This window comes from Schistocerca serialis, chromosome 2 (genome assembly GCF_023864345.2).
Source record: "Schistocerca serialis cubense isolate TAMUIC-IGC-003099 chromosome 2, iqSchSeri2.2, whole genome shotgun sequence".
In the NCBI taxonomy this organism is placed as follows: domain Eukaryota; kingdom Metazoa; phylum Arthropoda; class Insecta; order Orthoptera; family Acrididae; genus Schistocerca; species Schistocerca serialis.
Genome location: NC_064639.1, coordinates 247,917,037 through 247,937,078, shown reverse-complemented (window position 1 = coordinate 247,937,078; position 20,042 = coordinate 247,917,037). Strand labels below are relative to the sequence as shown.

The 20,042-nt window shown below is 42.8% G+C and overlaps 1 protein-coding gene across 2 annotated transcripts in view; it reads right to left on the bottom strand.

Moving 5' to 3' along the window:
• The window catches only part of LOC126457003 (transcription initiation factor TFIID subunit 3-like), a 58,357-nt gene extending 39,188 nt beyond the window's left edge, over positions 1 to 19,169 (bottom strand). For both annotated transcript variants that reach the window (XM_050092971.1, XM_050092970.1), the window contains exon 1: positions 18,745 to 19,169. The gene's annotated coding sequence lies outside the window, so the exon portion shown is untranslated. The remainder of the gene's footprint in view (positions 1 to 18,744) is intronic.
• Positions 19,170 to 20,042: the final 873 nt, after the last annotated feature.

The following is a 20,042-nucleotide window of genomic DNA, read 5'->3' as shown; positions in this document are numbered from 1 at the left end:
CAGAGAAGCCCATCTCCATTAAGCAGTTTCCGCGTAGCCTGTTTGGCCAGGCTGTCGGCAAGTTCGTTGCCTCGGATTCCGATGTGACCTGCGGTCCAGACAAACAGCACTGAACGCCTGGACCGTTCCAGGGCATATAGATGGACTCCTGGATGGTCACTACCAAATGACGACAAGGGTAGCACTGGTCGATAGCTTGTAGGCTGCTCAAGGAGTCAGTACACTGAATAAACGACTCGCCAGGGCATGAATGGATGTGCTCAAGAGCACGAGATATATCCACCAGCTCGGCAGTGAAAACACTGAAGCCATCGGGCAAGCAATGCTGTTCAATACGTCCTCCATGGACATACACAAAGCCGACATGAGCATCAGCCATCAAGGCGTCTGTGTAAACCACTTTGTGGCCTCTGTACATGTCAAGAATCGAGAGGAAGTGGCATGGCAGAGCCGCAGAGCTAATTGAGTCCTTAGGGCCATGTGAAAGGTCCAGGCAAAGCTGCAGCCTAGGTGTACAACATGAAGGTGTACGTGAATCGACCTCAAGTATAGGTGCTAAAGGCAAGGACTCCAGTTCAGAAAGGAGGGATCGGACAAGAACCGTAATTCGAAGCCCTGACCTGGGTCGCCGATGCGGGAGATGAACCGCCATGGGTGGGAAAAGGAGACTGTGATTCAGATGTGCAGGAGAACTATGAACATGTGCAACGTAACTGGCCAGCAGCTGTGCATGTATAACCTGCAATGGAGGTACTCCAGCCTCCTCAAGGAGGCTGGTCACCGGACTTGTCCAAAAAGCTCCTGTTGCTAGGTAAAAGCCACAGTGGTGCCCTGGGTCGAGTAAACGCAACGCTGAGGGTGCCGCTGAACCATAAATCAGACTCCCAGAGGCCAGGTGTGATTGAACAAGGGCTCTGTAGAGCTGCAGCAGTGTAGAGCGATCTGCACCCGAGTTAGTGTTGCTCAGGCAGTGGAGGGCACTGAGGTGCTGCCAGCACTTCCGCTTACAAAGGTGAGGTATCAAAGTCAATTGGGCGACTAAAACCAGTCTTAATAATTGATATGTCTCCACTACAGTGAATGGATCATCGTTAAGGTAAAGTTCTGGTTCCGGATGAACGATATGATGCCGACAGAAGTGCATGATGCACGACTTCGCGACTGAAAACTGGGAGCTGTGGACTAGAGACCATGACTGTGCCTTGTGAATGGATGGTTCCCTGTAGGCCCCACTTGGTAACACCAGTACTGGAGGAGCAGTATGAAATGCAAAAGTCGTCTGCATACAGAGAAGGTGAGACCAATGACCCAACAGCTGCTGCTAGACCGTTTATGGCCACTAAAAAACAAGAAACACTGTATACAGAGCCCTGCGGGACCCCATTCTCCTGAATATGGAGGAACTACGGCAGGCACGAACTTGGACACGGAAAGTACGAAGCGACAGGAAATTTTGGATAAAAATCGAAAGCAGGCCCTGGAGCCCCCCCTCATACAATGTGGCAAGGATACAATGCCACCAGGTCATGTCGTACGCTTTGCGCAAGTCAAAAAGGATAGCAACCAGGTGTTGGCATCTGGAAAAGGCTGTTTGGATGGCAGATTCGAGGGACACAAGATTATCAGTGGTAGAGCGACCTTGGCAGAAGCCACCCTGACATAGAGCCAGTGGGCCACATGATTCCCGGACCCAACCCAACCTGCCGACACACCAGACGTTCCAGGAGCTTACGAAGAACATTGGGAGGCTGATGTGTCAATAGCTACCCACATCAAGTGGGTTTTTAAAGGGCTTTAGCGCCAGAATGATGGTGCTCTCCCTCCATTGTGATGGAAAGATGCCATCGCACCATATCCAATTGAAGATGATGAGGAGATGTCGCTTCTAGTAAGATGAGAGATGTTTAATCACCTGACTGTGGATCCGATCTGGCCCAGGAGCTGTGTTGGGGGAATATGCAAGGCCACTCTGTAAATGGAACGTTATAGGATTCACTGTGGCGTGTAGTGAATGAGAGGACTTTCCGTTCCAACCACCGTTTGAGAGTGCGAAAGGCAGCACGGGGGGAGGGGAAAGGGGGGGGGGGCAATTCTCTGATGCAGAAGCTAGAGCATAGTCCCCAGAAAAGTGCTCGGCAATCGCGTTTGTGTCGGTAGATAACACGCCATTTATGTTAACACTGGCAACACCTGTTGGGGTCTGGTACCAGAAAACAAGTTTGATCTTTGCCCAGACTTGGGAAGGTGACGTATGGCACCCAATGGTTGAGATGTATCTCTCCCAACACTCCTGCTTCACTCGTTTGATAAGTTGGCGACGCGGGCATGGAGACATTTAAAGACTATGAGGGGGCTCCAGAGAAGGGTGCCGCTGTAGAGCTCGCCAACACTCATTTATTGCTACAGCAACTTCCAGTGACCATCAAGGGACTGGTTTTCATTGGGGGCACCCTGAAGAGCGAAGGATCGTGTTTTCTGCTACAGGAACAATTGTTGTTTGCACCTGCTCAACCATCACATTGATGTTACTGTGAGGGGGAGATTCAATGGTGACAGGAGAGGTGAAAGTTTCCCAGTCCGCCTTCTTTAAAGCCCATCTGGGCAGGAGTCCGTGGGCCTGCTGCCGAGGTAATGACAGGAGGATGGGAAGTGGTCACTACCACACAGGTCATCATGTGCTCTCCAGTGGGCAGATGTGAGAAGTCCTGGGCTGCAAACTGATAAATCAAAGGCCAAGTAACTACGAAGAGACACAATGAAATGTCTGGCGACCCCAGAATTTAAGAGGCAGATGCCGAACTGAGACAGTAAAGTTTTGACCTCTCTGCTTCGGCCAGTAAGCATGGTGCCACCCTACAAGGGGGTTATGGGCGTTAAAATCTCCCAAAAGTAGGAAAGGTTTAAGGAGTCGGTCAATCAATGCAGTTAATACATTCAGGGATACTGCATCATCTGAAGGAAGATCTACTTTGCAGACAGTTACTTCCTGCATCATCCTTGTTCTGGCAGCCACAGCTTCAAGAGGGGTTTGAAGGGGCACAGGTTCACTACAGACTAAGTTTAGGACATAAAAGCGAATTCCACCTGACACTCAATTGTAGTCGCTACGGTTCCTGTAGTATCCCTTACAGCTGCAGAGGGCAGGGGTTCACATTGCCGGGAACGAGGTATCCTGGAGGGCAATGCAGAAATCAGGTGTAAAGCTTAACAGTTGCCGTAGCTCAGCCTCAGGGTCACCTGCTCCCACTGACTTTTTGCCTGAGCAGTCTACATCCATTGTGTCTGAGTGTCCAGCGAGATCTAGGTCCTAAGCAGACGCCAGAATCTCCATCTCATCTGCAGACAAAGAGTTTGTAGGTAGCAGTGGTGTGGGTGCCACCGGGACTCCCTTGGTCTTGGAGACCTTCTTTTTGGATTTCTCTCACTGCTCCTTGGGTTTCCCTGGCTGGGAGGACTTCACTGACTCAGTCTCAGGGACTGAGGATGAGCGTGAAGCCCTACGACCATCTGCTTTTGGGGTTTCAGCCACTGGTGGTGTCACCTTTCCCATTAGCAGAAACCTGGGAAGGGAGTGACCCAAGCGACCCCTTCCTAGTGAGAGGAGCCGAAGAAGACTTACGCTTCTCTGGCTCAGAAGTGGGGACTGGTATCCCCCATATTTGGGTTGGGGGGGGGGGGGGGGGGGGGAGAGGGGGTGTTGCTCCCGAAGTAGGGGTGGCGAGGGAGGAACAGGGAGAGAAGTGCCACCCACCATCAAGGGGGCAGGTGTAGTCTTCTGGTGCTGAGTGGCGACAGGAATGCGAGGAACTGATGGGGCGTCAACTGCTCTAGTAGCAGCGGCGTAAGAGGTGGTCATAGCCACAGGGTGTAGGTGCTCAAATTTCCTCTTAGCCTCAGTGTAGGTCAGACAGTCCACGGTCTTATATTCCACGATTTTCCTCTCTTTCTGTAAAATTCTGCAGTCCGGCGAGCAAGGTAAATGATGCTCTCCGCAGTTGACACAGATGGGAGGCAGGGCACGTAGAGTATTTGGATGTGATGGACATCCACAATCTCAACATGTGATGTTGAAAGTACAGCGGGACGACATGGCTGAACTCCCAGCACTTAAAGCACTGCATCGGTGGAGCGATATATGGCTTTACGTCACAGCGGTAGACCATCACCTTGACCTTCTCGGGCAAGATGAAGACACCAGTAGCAACCTGATTATCCCTTGGACCCAGATTGACACGCCGGATGAAATGAACACCTCGCCGCTTTTAATTGGTGTGCAGCTCGTGGGCAGACTGCAAAAGAAGGTCCCTGTGGAATATGACACCCTGGACCATATTTAAGCTCTTATGGAGTGTGATGGTAACAGAAAGGTCCCCACCTTGTCACAAGGGAGTAATGCCCGTGACTGGCCAGAGGATGCTGTTTTTATCAAGACTGACCCAGAGCGCATTTTGGACAAGCCCTCCCCCTCCCCAAACGTGTCCTCCAAATGCTCCACAAAAAACCTGAGGCTTTATGGACATGAAGAAGTCCCCATCAACTCTCGTACATACAAGGTACCTGGGCGAATAAGCTTGATTGCCATCCTTAACCTGGCGTTCCTCCCACAGTGTGGCCAGGAAGGGGAATGGTTTGGGGTCATATTTCTTAGCACTGAAGTTAGACTTTGCCCACTTAGAGACTGCTCGCAGCGGACCACCAGCAAGAGATGACGTACTACACTTCCAGGTGTGTCATCAGTGCTGATGCCACCCACTCCGATCAGGGGGCCTCCCCACAAGCGCCAACCAGCCTCAACAAGGGCCACCTAGGAGGATGGCCATTCCCAGGACTCCCAATGCCCCAGGGAGATGGGCATCTACTCCATGGCATACGTGGGGAATTAACAGCGCAGGCATCAGCAGAGCGATCGCTGTGTTATCAGGAGCCTACAACCAACAGGGTACAAGGCGCCCCCCCCCCCCCCCACAATGGACTGACTACCGTGCTGAATATGAGGTGCTAAGAAGTCCATGGTCATTGTCGGCACAGAAAGCGACACTGCATAGTGCATGGTGGAAAATGCACTCAGGAAGGTGACCTCGCCCAAGAGATGGAGAATGAGTGGGACTGCAACGCGATGACGAGAAAGTGGGTTAAAGATCTCAATGCGCGATAGACACGATGCACCACGTAAGGCGCCCTTCCCCAATTGGCTCACTCTCCAGGAAAATTTAGAGAGATGGAGGTCAAACCCGACAGGGGACCATCACATGAACTCCGAAACATTTGAGACTCCTTTTAATCACCTCTTACGACAGGCAGGAATACCTCGGGCCTATTCTAACCATCGGACCCGTGGGGGGAGGTGGGGGTGGGGGGGCTGGGGGCCTCGCTCAGGAACTGTGGTGTGGATTCTAGCCTTCGGACCCGCAAGGGTGGGGGGATGGGGGGGCTTGCACAGAAAGTGTGGTGTAGGGAAGGGGACAACAGCAGCAGTGGGGGTTCCACTGCAGGTGGCCACCCCATGGTAGGGAGGTGCAGTTCAACAGCTGAAGGTCACTCACAAGCAGATCTTGTAAGATACAGATGGCAAGTCTGCAAATGATTATATTAACAGTTTGTGCCACAACAATCAGTAATTCAAGTCAACCACTTATTAAAAACACAATGGGTTAACGAATTAAGATGAAATTGCAACATAACGGCAAGTTATTTTCGCTTGACTTATAAACTTATTTTTCCTTTCTGTTGTTAGTATGTTAAAATAAGCTTATTTCGCCAAAATCCAGCATGGTTTACAGAATTTTAACTCACATGGTACTACAAGTTCAATTGCAACAAAATCCTGAAACAGTCTTATTGAGCAAACAACCGAGGACAAGTCTGGCCAACAGGTTAGGAAAAGGCAGTGTTCAGTATCTAACATTCTTCACTTGGAAATCTATACTAAGTCTCATTTCAGTAGCTATCAAAGGCCCTTAAAAAATTACATTACATCATTGGGGTGGGGGTCAGGGGGAACTGTACGTACATCACCATTGGAAAAATGCTTGTGTCGAAGCACATAAAAGATGAAGACGTTCATCTTTAGAAAACTGGCAGAAACTTTGGAAACCACCTACCCCAATCCTCATTCTGCCTTTCTCACCAAAAATTTTGGCAGACGAACATATTCATCCTCTTTTAGATGGAACATTCTGCGGCCTTTTACCCAGTCTCTCTTTGAAAGCCTTCATTCTTAGTAACTTCCTCTCACTGCCGCTATCTATATGCGGCACACTCCCTCTTTTTCTCCTCTCACTTACACTGTCTCCTTTTGCCTTTCTTTCTCACCGCTACTGCTATATTTACATCACTTTTTACAGTCAATTTAAGTTCTTTTGAGTCAGGTTAAGAGCATTTGCAACCAATTTTTTGTAACTGTGGTACTACACAACACAATGGCTTATGTTGCAATCTTAAAATAGCCTAACATGTGGTACACACACAATTTACATAAATTCAATGAGGATTATACACCATTGATTAGGACATTAGCGAGACTTGGCAACACATATAAAGTAGAAGCACCAGCCTTTTGACAGTGCTCCAGTCTTTGTCACTTCCAAGTTTTGGTAAGTAGTAAAGGAAGTGAAATCATTCGCTTTTGTATGTATATAGGAAATTTTATGTCTTACTATATGGTAGCAGGATGGGTTGGCAAGATGGCGAGTCAAGGACAAGTGTCATTTAAGTCCTTGGTTGAAAGATAAATCTGTATTATATTTTTGTTCTTTTTGCACATTTCACATTTTGGATACCTTATCAATGCTGATGGTGGGTACGACACTTGTCAAATTGTCATGGTATTTTAAGACTGGCACAGAGCTGGAAACCTGAGCTCTGCACAAATGTCTGTCTTGTTTACCTGAACTCCGTTCTATACACATCCTCACCTTTTTTAAATACTTTTTGCCGCAAATAGCCACATTTGTGCACTAACCTTTAGGATCGCTAAATATAATCAGTTTGTTAAGAGGGTGGGACAGGAAACTGCCTGTATAGGTATAGGATGTACAACACAGGTGGTGCCCTGAGGACCATAACTGATAGCACCCAATGTTAGCATGGTTGAGCTGTTCCAGTTACACATATGGTCACATCTTGCCAGCATTGTATGGCAAGTCAATGAGGCGCTGCAGATGACTGATGAATGCTGACTAAGTTCACACTGCACTGTTGCTGATGGACACTATTGGGAGATTGAGTAACACTAAGCATGGCCTACACCCCCTACAGAACTGGGAAAAAAAGTTCATAGAATTAATTAGTGAGAGTACCGCAGATCAGCGTGGGGCAAATCCATGCATCATGCCAGACTTACGCCGCCCCTTCTGCTTACATGATGACTAGCCGAGCTCATCTGTACTGGGAACATAAGAGCGCGAGAGGCAATGCACTGTTGAGGGCCGCTGGTCGTTCAGGTACCTGACTGAGCGTCTGTCAACAGGGTTCATTGCAATAGGGAAGGCAGAAATGTAGCTCTAAGCAGACAGTTCAGCCCAAGACAATGAACTGACCACAGTATAAGCAACTTGCACTTGGAGTTGGTTACGGTCTTTGAGGAGGATGGTGGTATGCATAACAGAACAATGAAGTGGAGACAAATACAGCACATGGTGGTACTTCATATGAATGTGCAAGTTGCTCTTTAGAACATCCAATCACGGTTAGTGTAAAGATTTTCAATTGATAACTGTTGAATTAACAAAGTTAAACACCTATAAGAAGTTACTCATTTGTATATGTGTGTGTGTGTGTGTGTGTGTGTGTGTGTGTGTGTGTGTGTGTGTGAGCACACCACTCACCTACTGGTAATGAAGATACTTTCTTCAATAAATTAACTCAAGTCCCGGGAAGATCTTCAGCGCCCAAAACTAATACAGGATATGGATACATGAATATTAAGACAAATTTAAGCATTTTGGCATGGCAAGAAGGCTAACGCTACTACTAGGATATCAAATACTACAGCAGCAGTCTTAGACCATATACATACATACAGGTAGCGCCAGAAAACAAAACTGCAGGTCTATAAAAGGATCTTGTCTGAAAGTAAAAGTACATACTTTTTCTAGGGTATTGGCAAATCAAACCCAGAGTAATGCATATTTGAAAAAAGAATGTAGATCCTAAGTTCTCTAAATTCCGCATATTGATTAAATTAATTTTAGGAGACATTTCCAAAAGTAGGCACTTCGACCACAGTGGCTGTGGTTATTAGAAAGGCCTCCCACACACTTACTTCCCACTTCTGTACATAAGCACTACACTAACCCACAATTCCTAGATTCAGGTCAATGGAAGTGTCCGATTCCACCAGTCTGCTTTGACCCATAATGTAATGGTGGTGGTGTGTGTGACGTCACTATGGCGCAGTGTTTCTGAGTTGATGTGTTTGTAGACGTTGTGTTGTATTTGATGGTGCTCTCTGGCGATGGATGTGACCGAGCTGAGTTTAACAAGTGGTATTTGGTGCATTTGATTTTTGGTTGTCATTGTAAATATGTTTATTTGAGTTTAGGTAGTTGGTGTGATACCGTGGATTATGGAAGCGTTTTCAGTGAGTTATTAATGTTTTCTTGTTTGTGTGTTTGGCATTTTTGTTAGGTCTGATTAGTTTGGTGTTTGTTGTGCAGAAAGAAGCTAATTTCTTTATTGCTTTTTTGTTAGTGAAGTTCACGAGTGTATCATTACAATCTGCGGTGGGTGACGATATGATGTCTGTCACAGTTTCTGCAGATGTTTGGTCTTATTGTTAAATATGTTATGTCTCACGTTTGTGGCAACAACACGAGGCTGACGAGATTTCCGGCGGCTCGGACCAGGGGCACATATATGTGGTGTTGTTGGCATGACAATTTCTGGCAGCTGATAAGATGTGGCACCTGATTTGAGAAAGCTAGGTTGGCCATGTGGGTGATTGGCCTCCTTACTTATTATTTTTGTTATCGGTACACTATAAATTTTTATATGCATGAGACTAGTATGAGTGAGAGAACTGTTTTGGATTGGTTTTCTTTTCATCGAGAGGTTTATTCAGAGGTCTTGAGCTGGGTTGTGGGTGTGGACGGCTGTTATTTGGGGGTGGGAAGGGTGACCGTATTTTTAGGATTTTGTAGGGTCATAGGAGGGAACTGGTGGGTCTGATTGAGGAATGTATCGAGGGAGATAGTACTATAATTTCTGATTCAATTTCGACTTATATGGGTTTGGGGAAGAGAGGCAGTGAGCATTTAGTAGTTAACCACAGAACTGAGTTTAAGGATTATGACACTAGAACTTGTACTAACACTATAGAGAGATTTTGGGTGGCAATTAAATCAGTGATGGGGGTCTTCCAACCTGCAATCCAATTTAGATGAGTATTGCTGGCAGAGAGTATCCCTGATAATTATTGTATTTTTCAAAATTTTTTTTGAGGGCTGTGGGTAGATGTACATATAGGCTGAGCGTGGTTAGTTGAGGGGGTTGTGTGTGTGTGGTGGATGGGGTGTTTGTGGGGTTAATGGGGCAGGTTATGGGGTGGGGTGGCGTTTAAAGATTATATTGGAGAGGACCAGTCTGGCTGCTATTAGTTTTTTTGTAAGATGTGACTGATTTTGATTTACTTCCGTGTTTCTTTGCTGGTGGTGTTTTTTCCAGGTGTAATATCAGTGGATGGGGTTGGTTTATGGGTGGCAGATTGTGGATGTTTTAGGGGATTATTTTTTGTTTCTGGTGTGTGTACGAGTGCATGCACACTGTGGCCAACATATGTGGTATTTCCGGGGGTGTCTGTTGATAAGTAATTTTTGTTTTTATTTCGTTCTATAGTAATTGTGGTGTTCTGTCTGTTGTATATTTATGGACAGTCAGTTTTATTTTAATTGAAGTAGTAAATATGGGATATTTGGGTTTTTGAGCTGAGGTTTTGGTTCCACTTTTCTGAGTTGTAGATGTTGGTTTTTCATTACGGATATCTGTGATTGAGCTATATAGGTCAAGGGAAATAGCAGATTCCTGTGGTTTGTTGGTGTACTAGAATGCTGCAATTAAATTTTTTTTGATGTAATTTGTTTCGGGACGGTCGGTTTTTTTCTATTATTGTATATTTCGTGTGTCCCTGCCAAAAACCAACCATTTTTCACAACTGTCCCATTAATTTCATTTTATTTTTTAAGTGACATGTTATTGTGTCATTTTTATTTTTGTTTGCATCTGCTGCTGGTACGTGTATGTAGTGATGTCATTGTCACCATTTTGTATACAAGGAAACTAGCCGTTTCTGCCATACTAATGATATCATGGGTAAAAGCAGACAGGTGGAATCTGACACTTCTGTAATGCCCTTGATACGTATCAAGTATAAAAAGCATACATGAGGGTACTGCTTGCTTAAAAAAAATCAGAAATAAATATATTCTGCAGGAAACAGAAACAAAGTAGTGTGGAATGCCATAAAACATGACACTGGGAATGACAGACAAATATAACAACATACAAATCACAGATAAGGGCAATATAAAAGAAAATCTTCAGGAATCAGCAGATTTTCTAAATGAATAATTCTCTAGTCCTCCAGAGAACTTGCAGCCAAATCTTCCCAACACACATGAAGCACTCACAATGACACATATACCTAGCACGGCAATTATGTTTTACACAGAGTGTGAAGTCAGGAAGACAATTTAGAAATTAAGTTAGCAGGCATGGACGAGGTTCCAGTCTTTGTGCTGAAGGTGTGCATCAACAGCTTGCAAGCCTCATTAACAAACATGCAGTTTCACTATGGTCTTCATTCTGAAAAGTGAGTTGCATGAATAAATATAAACTTTTTAACAAATAACAGTTTGGTTTCTGAAGTGGGAGAACAATATCGACGGTTACAGATTTAACAAAAGTGGTCAAAATCCTTGACAAGGATTACTGTGTTAAAGATATGTACTTAGACTCGTCTAAGGTTTATGGCACTGTTGACCACAAAATACTGCTAAAAAATCAAGAAGCAATAGGGGTGAGAGGTATGGGGAACTGGTTGTTCCAGTCTTACGTGAAAAACTCTGTGAAAAATAGCAGAGAGGGTGCACATCATAACTGCTGACAATATTTTAACTAAACAATTGTCAGACCAGAAAGACACAAACATAGGCGTACCTCACGATAGTTTACTGAGACCTCACAGTAGTTTACCGAGTCTAATTCTGTTCCTAATATATATCAATAACTTTTAAGTATTAGACATGGAGAGAGAGTTATTTTTCTGATGATCTCAATTTCATAGTGACTTAAAATAGCAGACCTATTATAAGAGAAAACAAATGAACCTCTGAAGGAGTTTACAATTGAGAAGTATGTAATAAATTAACATTTAACACAAAGAAAACAAATAGTAGGCACTTCTGCATTAAGCATATATGAGAAATCTACAGATTGTGTACCACAATGAACAGAGTTTTTAGGGACAAATATCAACCATAACATGGAATGAACATAAAAAAAAAAAAAAAAAATTGTAAAAAATTTCATCAGCATGTTATGTTGTTACAGTTCTATCATTAGTTTTTAAAAGCCAATGTTGTGGTTACACAATATTCTAACGTACATTCATATCTTACTATGAAAATGTGAGGCACAAAATACGGATAATTTTTAAAACTGCTTGAAAGGATCATAAGAATTTAACTAGATGCAGTAGTCTGGCTTACTGTACAGAACTAACTTACTCTTTTTTTTTGCGGGGGGGGGGGGAATAGGTATCCTTACTGCACCAAGTGAGCAGATCTACCAGTCTGTTGAGTATATAAAGGAAGACACAACTCAATATTCCATTAATAATTCTCCCCGTGATCAAGAAAGAAAATTCGGTTTGGACTTACATTTATAAAGGAAAAACAAACCCAAAACAGCATTTTCTATCAGGGAATAAAATTGTACAACAAAATACCATATGAGAAGAAGAAGAAGAAGAAAAAAGTGCTAAACACATCATTTAAAAGTAACCTAAAACATTCACAACTAACGAATGCTATACAATTAAATACTACCCGCATCAGATGTTAACACTGAAAGGGGATAACAAACATCCTGTCACACTACAATACATGATCACAATGTAATGCTATTACAAGGGAATCTTTTGCAAAAACATATAGTGTACACCACTAATGTATCATTCTGAGTTTAACATCTTAGTCAGCATAATGTGATGCCGACTAAGGTCTTCAGGTGGATTCAGAACAGGACAAGAAGACGTGCATGTGGCATAACTGCACATTCACAGGCCCGACATCAGTTATCCAAACAGACTGGAATTAGCTCAAAGAGCATAGCAACAAAGGGGTCAAGAGAAATTTTTCTGATTACGGTTTTAGGGCGCAAAACTGCAATGGTCGTAAGCACCCATTCTGTGACTCAGGGAAGTGTAAAAAAACAGCATGTTAAATCAGCATGAATGGGAGCGAAACAATGTCATCTCACTAACACTGATAAACTCAAGGACGTGATCGGCTGAGTTCGTGTCATCTGCTAAAAGGGAAGATATATCAGGCAACAGCTGTAAACAGGCGCGTAGCGGATTAAAATAGGGGCACTGAAGTAAAAGGTGTCTCACCACCCACAGCACAGTACAAAGCGGCAGAGAATCGCCACTTAAAAGATGTCGATGGCTAAAAAGATAGTGCCCTATCTGGAATCTAGTTAAAATTACCTCCTCTCAATGACAAGTCCGGGAGGAAAAGGTCCGATCACAGGGAAGAGGTTTTACATCCTGTAATTTATTATCGGGAAGTGTAGACCGATGTGTGTGCCGTAAAAGGGCAACACGATGACATAAGACGCTCTGCAGATCGGCAAAGGGAACTGTGCGAACAGCGGGCCGAGGAAGAGAGACTGCTGCCGCTATATTGGCTGCCTTGTTTCTGCAGATGCCAATGTGCCCTGGGATCCAGAGGAATGCCACGAAGATGCCCCGCCCCCCCCCCCCCCCACACACACACACAAGTGGAGGCAGTCCTGAATCCGGAGAACCAGAGGGTGGACAGGATAAAGAGCTTGGAGGTTGAGAAGAGAGCTGAGCGAATCCATGCATATAATATACTGTAGCCGCTTATGGCGACAGATGAATTGGACAGTCTGCGGAACAGCATTAAGCTCCACAGTAAAAACTGAACACTGGTCAGGAAGCCGAAATCTAATGGGGGTGTCGCCAAAACATATATGGGCACTCCCAACACCAAATGTGGTCTTTGAGCCGTCAGTGTAAATAAATGTGGCATCCTCCATTTGTGTGCACAGAGCAGTAAATGCCCGATGATAAACTATAGGGGGGGGAAGGGGGGTACTATCCTTGAGAAGCTGAGAAAGGTCACGAAGAAGGCACGTCTGGGGACAAGGCCACGGTGGCACCGTGCCCCCATTTGTCGAGAAAGTTTTAGGAAAGTGGAAGAAAAGAGAACGTAACAGACTCCCGGTGATAGAAGAGAGGAAGAGCAGCCCCTGCATACCCTAAATCCAAGGAGGCGTCGAAAAAAAGGGCATGGGTCAGATGAGCAGGCATGGAAGGCAGATGACTAGCGTAATGACTCAGTAGGACAGCTCGCGAATTGGACAGCGGAGGTTCAACAGTTTCAGCGTAAACGCTCTCCATGGGGCTGGTGTAAAAAGCTCCAGACACTAAATGCAATCCATGATGGAGGGCATAGTCGAAATGCCGAAGAATTGATGGCTATGCGGAGGAGTAAACTATGCTTCCATAGTCCAATTTCGAGAGCACTAAGGCGCGATAGAGGCGGAGGACGACCATTCTGTCCACTCCCTAGGAGTTACCACTCAAAAAACAAAGGGTGTTGAGGGATCGCAGGCTATAAGCTGAAAGATATGAATCGTGGGAAGACCAGCACAGTTTTCTGTCCAATGTAAATTCCAAGAATTTGGCGATGTGCGCGAACGGAAGGTCAACAAGGCCTAGATGTAAGGAAGGCAGAGGAAACTCCGTATGACACCCATAATTTACACAGACGGCGAAAAAAATCTGAAGCCGGATTCGATGCTCCACGAGTGGAGGCGATCGAGACATCCTTGAAGATGTCGTTCAAGAAGGTTGGTCTATTGAGAGCTGTAGTAGATTGTAAAATTGTTGACAAAGAGGGATCCCGTGACACTGGGAAGGAGACAATCCGTAATTGGATTTATGGTGATAGCAAACAGTACAACACTTACCATGGAACCCTGGGACACCCTGTTTGCTTCAGAGAAAGAACGGGAGAGAGTAGTATTCACCCACACCTTAAACCCGTGCTCTGTCATAAATTCACTAATGAAAAGGGGTAGCTGACCTCGAAAGCCCCAAGAGAACAGTGTGCGGAGGATGCCTATCCTCCAACAGGTATTGCATGCCCTCCCCAGACCAAAATACATTGCTACCATTTGGCGTTTCCTGAGACAATTGTTCATGATATAAGTAGAGAGAGCAACAAGATAGTCAACAGCAGAATGATGCTTTCGGAAACCGCATTGAACAGGTGTTAAAAGGTTTCGGGACTCCAGCCACCAGCCTAAACAGCAATTCACTATATGCTCCAAAACCTTACACACAATATTCGTGAGAGATATGGGGCGACAACTAGAGGGGAGATGTTTGTCCTTTCCAGGTTTTGGAACAGGAATTTTGTTTCACCTTGTGACGTAACTGTTGTCTTGTGTGAAGTCCACAGGGGCACAGCACATTTAAAATGGACTCTGTTTGCAGAAGGTGTATTGGACTATGTGGCAGCATTCTCTAGTGTGGGTTACATATGTTTCTAAGTTGTTTGCGAGTGCTGTTAGCGATTTATTCCACTTCTTGAGTGCTATTTGTGACAATAATATTTGAGGAATTTGTGGCAGTCTGTTAGTGATGTATTTTGATGTTGGCAGTTGTGGGCATTAAGAGTTGTTTTCAGATGTGGAATTATTAGTACAGGGTGCGTATGCATGCAGCTCTCATTTTATGTCGTATATTTCGGTAGTTATGGATTGGGTCCAGCATATGTGGCGTTGTCACAGGACAATACATGGCTTTCTATCTGGACCAGTTCCTATTCCAAGTAGTCTACACTGACCATTCAAGAAATTGTGCTGTTGACATTTTTGCTGATGCTAGACTTGTGTGTTGACTGTTTTCATGGTTATAATTTTTTGTTGTAGAATGTATAGTATGTTTATGTGCATAATTATGTGCTTCCTGTTTACCAAAACTGGTGTTAATGCACTTTTTTTATGAATTTCTGGATTTTGCTAGTTTCTGGTGATTATGTTCAATTGTGAGTGGAAAGTACTGTGGAGTTTGTTTTACCTAGATTTGTGAGTTTTGGTTTTTAATATTTGTTACATGAGTGAGTTTGGTTTTGTGGTACCACAGACAGTTTTAGATATATAGTCAAGTGAAATTACTGGCACTGGGTTTTAGATCTGTGCATGTGTTCATGGTATCGTGGACCTTGTTTAAAGTATATACGATAAGTGAGATTTCTGATACTTTTTCTAAAATTGTGGTTTTGTTGACTATTGAGGATTCTGATTGCTTCATTTTTGCTTAGCATTTATTTAGTATCTCATCAGTATTAGGACAATATATATTTTGTTTGTCAATGTCTAAAATCCTCAAATTCCCGCAGTTGTCCCACTAGTTACAGGTTAAATATTTTTCGTAATATTTGTGTGTCTTTGTGGGTAATGAGTGATGCCATGATCACCATAGCTTAAAATAGGTATGTCCACCATCTCAATGACATCACAGGTCAAAGCCGATGGGTGGATACATAATCTTTGATTTTGCCCAAGATGTTCATGGTGCAGGAATCTCCAGCAGTCACTGTGTGTCAACCAAATGAGGAAGGGCAGTTGTTAAAACAATGAACCTTTATTTGGGAGGTTGGAGTTTGTTCTGAACAGATCCCGATTTGTTTTTCTAAATCATTTCAACAAGACCGTGACTGACCGATTGCCCTACTTCTTAAAATTAGATCTATAAATCCTACTTGTATGTGTATTTTGAGCGATTTTCACTGTATTACCATGACAGATCCTATACTATTTGAAGATGATCCCTGAACGATTAAATTAAACGTTTATGAGATTTTTATTGCTCAGTTGTTTTGTAAGGGAAATAAATTATTAAGTGATTGATGATGTTCTGAGAGCAACTTTCACTATTTTTGCAGAGACAAATGTTAAGGAAGGGCTCTTCTTTAATGCAAGATATGTAACATTCACTTGTTAGATTTACTAACAGTATATATCACCCACACAAAGGTGCAAAGACTGGTGATCACGAACATCACGACGCCAACTCTCTCATGACCTTCAAACACTGGCAGTGAAATTTTCTTCCACCATAAGGATTCTAACTGGCTTACCTCAAAGTCGAATGCAACTGAACAAATGTGTGTTAGCAGCTCAACTACAGAGGCGAGTATATTCGAAGTTAAGACCCATGAATTTATATAAAAATGCGATCTCCCTTCATTTTGACATGGCCAATCAAAACATGGAAACAGTTTCAGCGACAAGACCAAGGGAATGTGAAATGCTTAACAAGATTCAGAGGACTGGAACACCTGGCTGTCAATAACTGATGCAGCTTGTTCCAGGTTCAAGGCCAAGAGAAGTTACAAGCTACAAAAATGAACAGGCGATAAAAGCTATCCAGGGAGGCACCAAATGTCTACTGAAGCCAAAGATAATGGTATGCCAAGGGTGACGAAGTGTCAATTTTTGCTATTTCACAACACCAGCTGAGGATAAAGGAAATATTTTAGTCCAGCAACTTTTGTTGACTGCTAAAGCACTACACAAAATTCTGCTGGACAGTGTATAGTAACTAGTATGTAAAAAGAAGAGACAAAACCCATTTACTAGTGGAAGACCAGGCAGAAAATGGTATAAATCATATACTAAAATATGTCAATTTTGAGAAAAGAGAATGACACAGAATTTGACATCATCTTGTGAAATTGTTCACTGAGCAAAAATTTTTTACAGCTAGTTCCCAGGGATAGACCAGCTTTTGAAAGAGGGGGAAAAAACTGCAAATAGCAAATACTGCACACAGTTTTCAGGCCATAAGAAAGTGCATTTTTTTCCAACTGAAGGGAGAAAAAGTGATCACACATATGGTGTATGAAGTTTATTACAGTGTCCGAATGATTTTTGAGAAAACCTGACCATTTGACAGTAAATGCTGCCTGTAAACTAGCTCTGCTTGTTGTTTTTTCGTAAGAGATAATTCCTACAATATCAGCTAACAGCACACCAAAAACAAGGTGGAGTGTTAGTAATGTCCCATATTCTATGAACACACAGAAAATGTGTTCCTGCCTTCAAGAAATCCAATAGCCTATAATATTTTTCACTGGTGGTTGTATATATCATATGACTTTAGCGTTGTCCAAGTTCTTTTCAGGGAATCGTATAGTGGTTTTTCACTGTTCCTAGCTCAACACATTTTCGTACCCTAAGTACTACAGAATTCTCTGCAACACTTTAAATAGTTACCTGAATATTCAGTAAAACTAAGAGATCTATATCGTAAAACACACTGATGCTATGGATCAACAACCTTGTAGGAAACACACCAACCTACAATATACTGTCAAAGACTGCTACATCTACCTTGGTGGAATTTCTGAACGAGTACAGGCCTACACCTTCCTCACAAGAGGAGCAATTAATGCTCAAAGTCAAATGGTTGCTAGCAGATCAGAAGTCATTAACGATTGTTGTCATACTGACAACAAGAAACTGTTCAGAATGAAGTATAAGATGACACACAACAGGAAGGTGAAGTACAACACCACCATGATTTATTAGGCATGGTACTTTTGGTCATTCCCTTGTCTTTCTACAGCAACATAAACTATGATACCACAGTATCAGTATTAAAAACATAATAACAGTCATGAATTATAGTTCAACAGAGAAACTTAGATACCGGAAAGGTTAAGAAAGATGTCTACGGCATTCCTTATAACGATAAAGTTAACAATTTCATTAGGTCTAAGTCATAGAAGTTGTTAACTTGCTGCAAAATGCAGAAGAAATCGAAAAACATAGATTAATAATTCGAACAACTAACCTTGGCACAGAATGTAGTGTGCAATAGAAAACTAGAAACACAATGGTACTGCCGGTGTTAAGTGAAACCAGTGCAATGAAGGAATTGCAAAATCTAACAACAATCTGATTCGAAAGTAAAAAGATTTAAAACAGGGTCACTTTATAATCTCTGCGAATTAGCAAACTCCTCTCTTGATAACGCAATGTAACACTCGACCTAAGATGCATCAAAATTAGAGCATCACATGTCGAAAATAATTTGTTGCAAAATTCAAGCACGTACACCAACAAAGTCCAGCATCTCTCCATACAAAATAGGTGCGGTATATATACCTTTTCGAATGGTAAATGAGAATGGTTAAGGTGCGATCTGTTGACAAAACTGTCGTCTAACATTCACATTGTCTCCATTTTAATTATTTCTCAATTAAGACTCCACTTTACCACCATTAATACATATTGCGTAATCTCTCGAAAAATAAATTAATTGGAGGGATGAACTTGCCCGCATTGTTAGAGGTTACATTCTCAAATTTCACGAAATTTTTACCAACACTGAAACAGCATTTTTGAGTTCAATCATAACCAAGCAACGAAGACAATAATAAAATTGTTACTAATAAAAGATTAAGAACCTGATTAACATCTTACCTTACTCTCCGCAGCGATAATCACTTATATAAGATATTGGCATATCTTTGCCATGCAAACCAATTGCAGTTCCAAGAATACTATCAAATATCATATTACTCATATCACATTATTAACACCATGTGTTCCAGTTTTGAAACGAATATGCAACTTCATAGATAACATTATCCTACACGGCTACCAACAGCAAGGCCATCACGTATGTGTGCTTTGTTATTTCTGAAATTGTCACGGCAAGGATACACACCTTTAAAAATCTAAAGTTTTACAGATTCCTGCATATTGTTTGCCTGAAAACTGTTCCAAACTTTCGCAACAGAATACCAAACTCCACACTAAACCCTCGACAGGGATGGAAAGTATATAGGATATATACCAAGCTCGTCTTGTTACAAGAGTTAAAATTTATAGTAGTATTTGTTTTGGCCTATGTCCTCATTACAAATATTTTTCACAGCCCAAAATTGTTTCAACTTGTTCGTTCAACATCTTTCTAACCGCAAACACAACACGCCTCTAAACAATAAATATTCAACTGTCTTTCTCTAAATAGATATGATGCATGTAACAAGTAATTTCTCTGATCAGCATAGTCAAACAGCATAAAAAGGAATTCCCAGATTCACATTTAATTAAAGAAGGGAAATATAGTTTCACTGATCGAGTCATAAATGCAGACTCCTGACTATATTCGAGATAGTTTACTGGTCAAACGATGGGAAGAAGTTCACCAATGACAGACAGTGGATGATAAATCATATTATTTCCTAAACACATTCACACAATGCTATCATTAGATTTGGCCAAAGATCGCTCTTTGCGTGGCGTTGACGTGACTGAGACCAGGTACACTGAAACTATAGCAAAATGAGAGAAAGTGTAGGTAGCATTTGGGATAAAAGTGACTCAAGCCGGTTCGCACACGCAATGAAAGTGTCGCGACAGCTACTGGTATTCTGTAGTGGTAATGTAGTTTCATACGTGAATTCCCAATTTTTAGTGGCGCAACTTGAGAGCGGCAACTTTTGTCATGCCACAAAAGTTCAACTTTGCGGCGCCACTTTCCTTCCACCACCGCTCCCCGGTGGCTGTATTTCGAAACACAAGCATTGTGTCGGAGTTAAGACAGATACTGAGGAGTCATTGTACTGTACTCCATTCAGTTTCAGTATATTTTCCTTTTATTGCTGAAAAAAGTGAAAACAGTATTCGACAGGCACAGTTTCGGAGCTTATTGATAGACTATTCCGTCGGCTCTTAGTAGAATATTTTATTCATTATAAATGAAGAAGTGATTT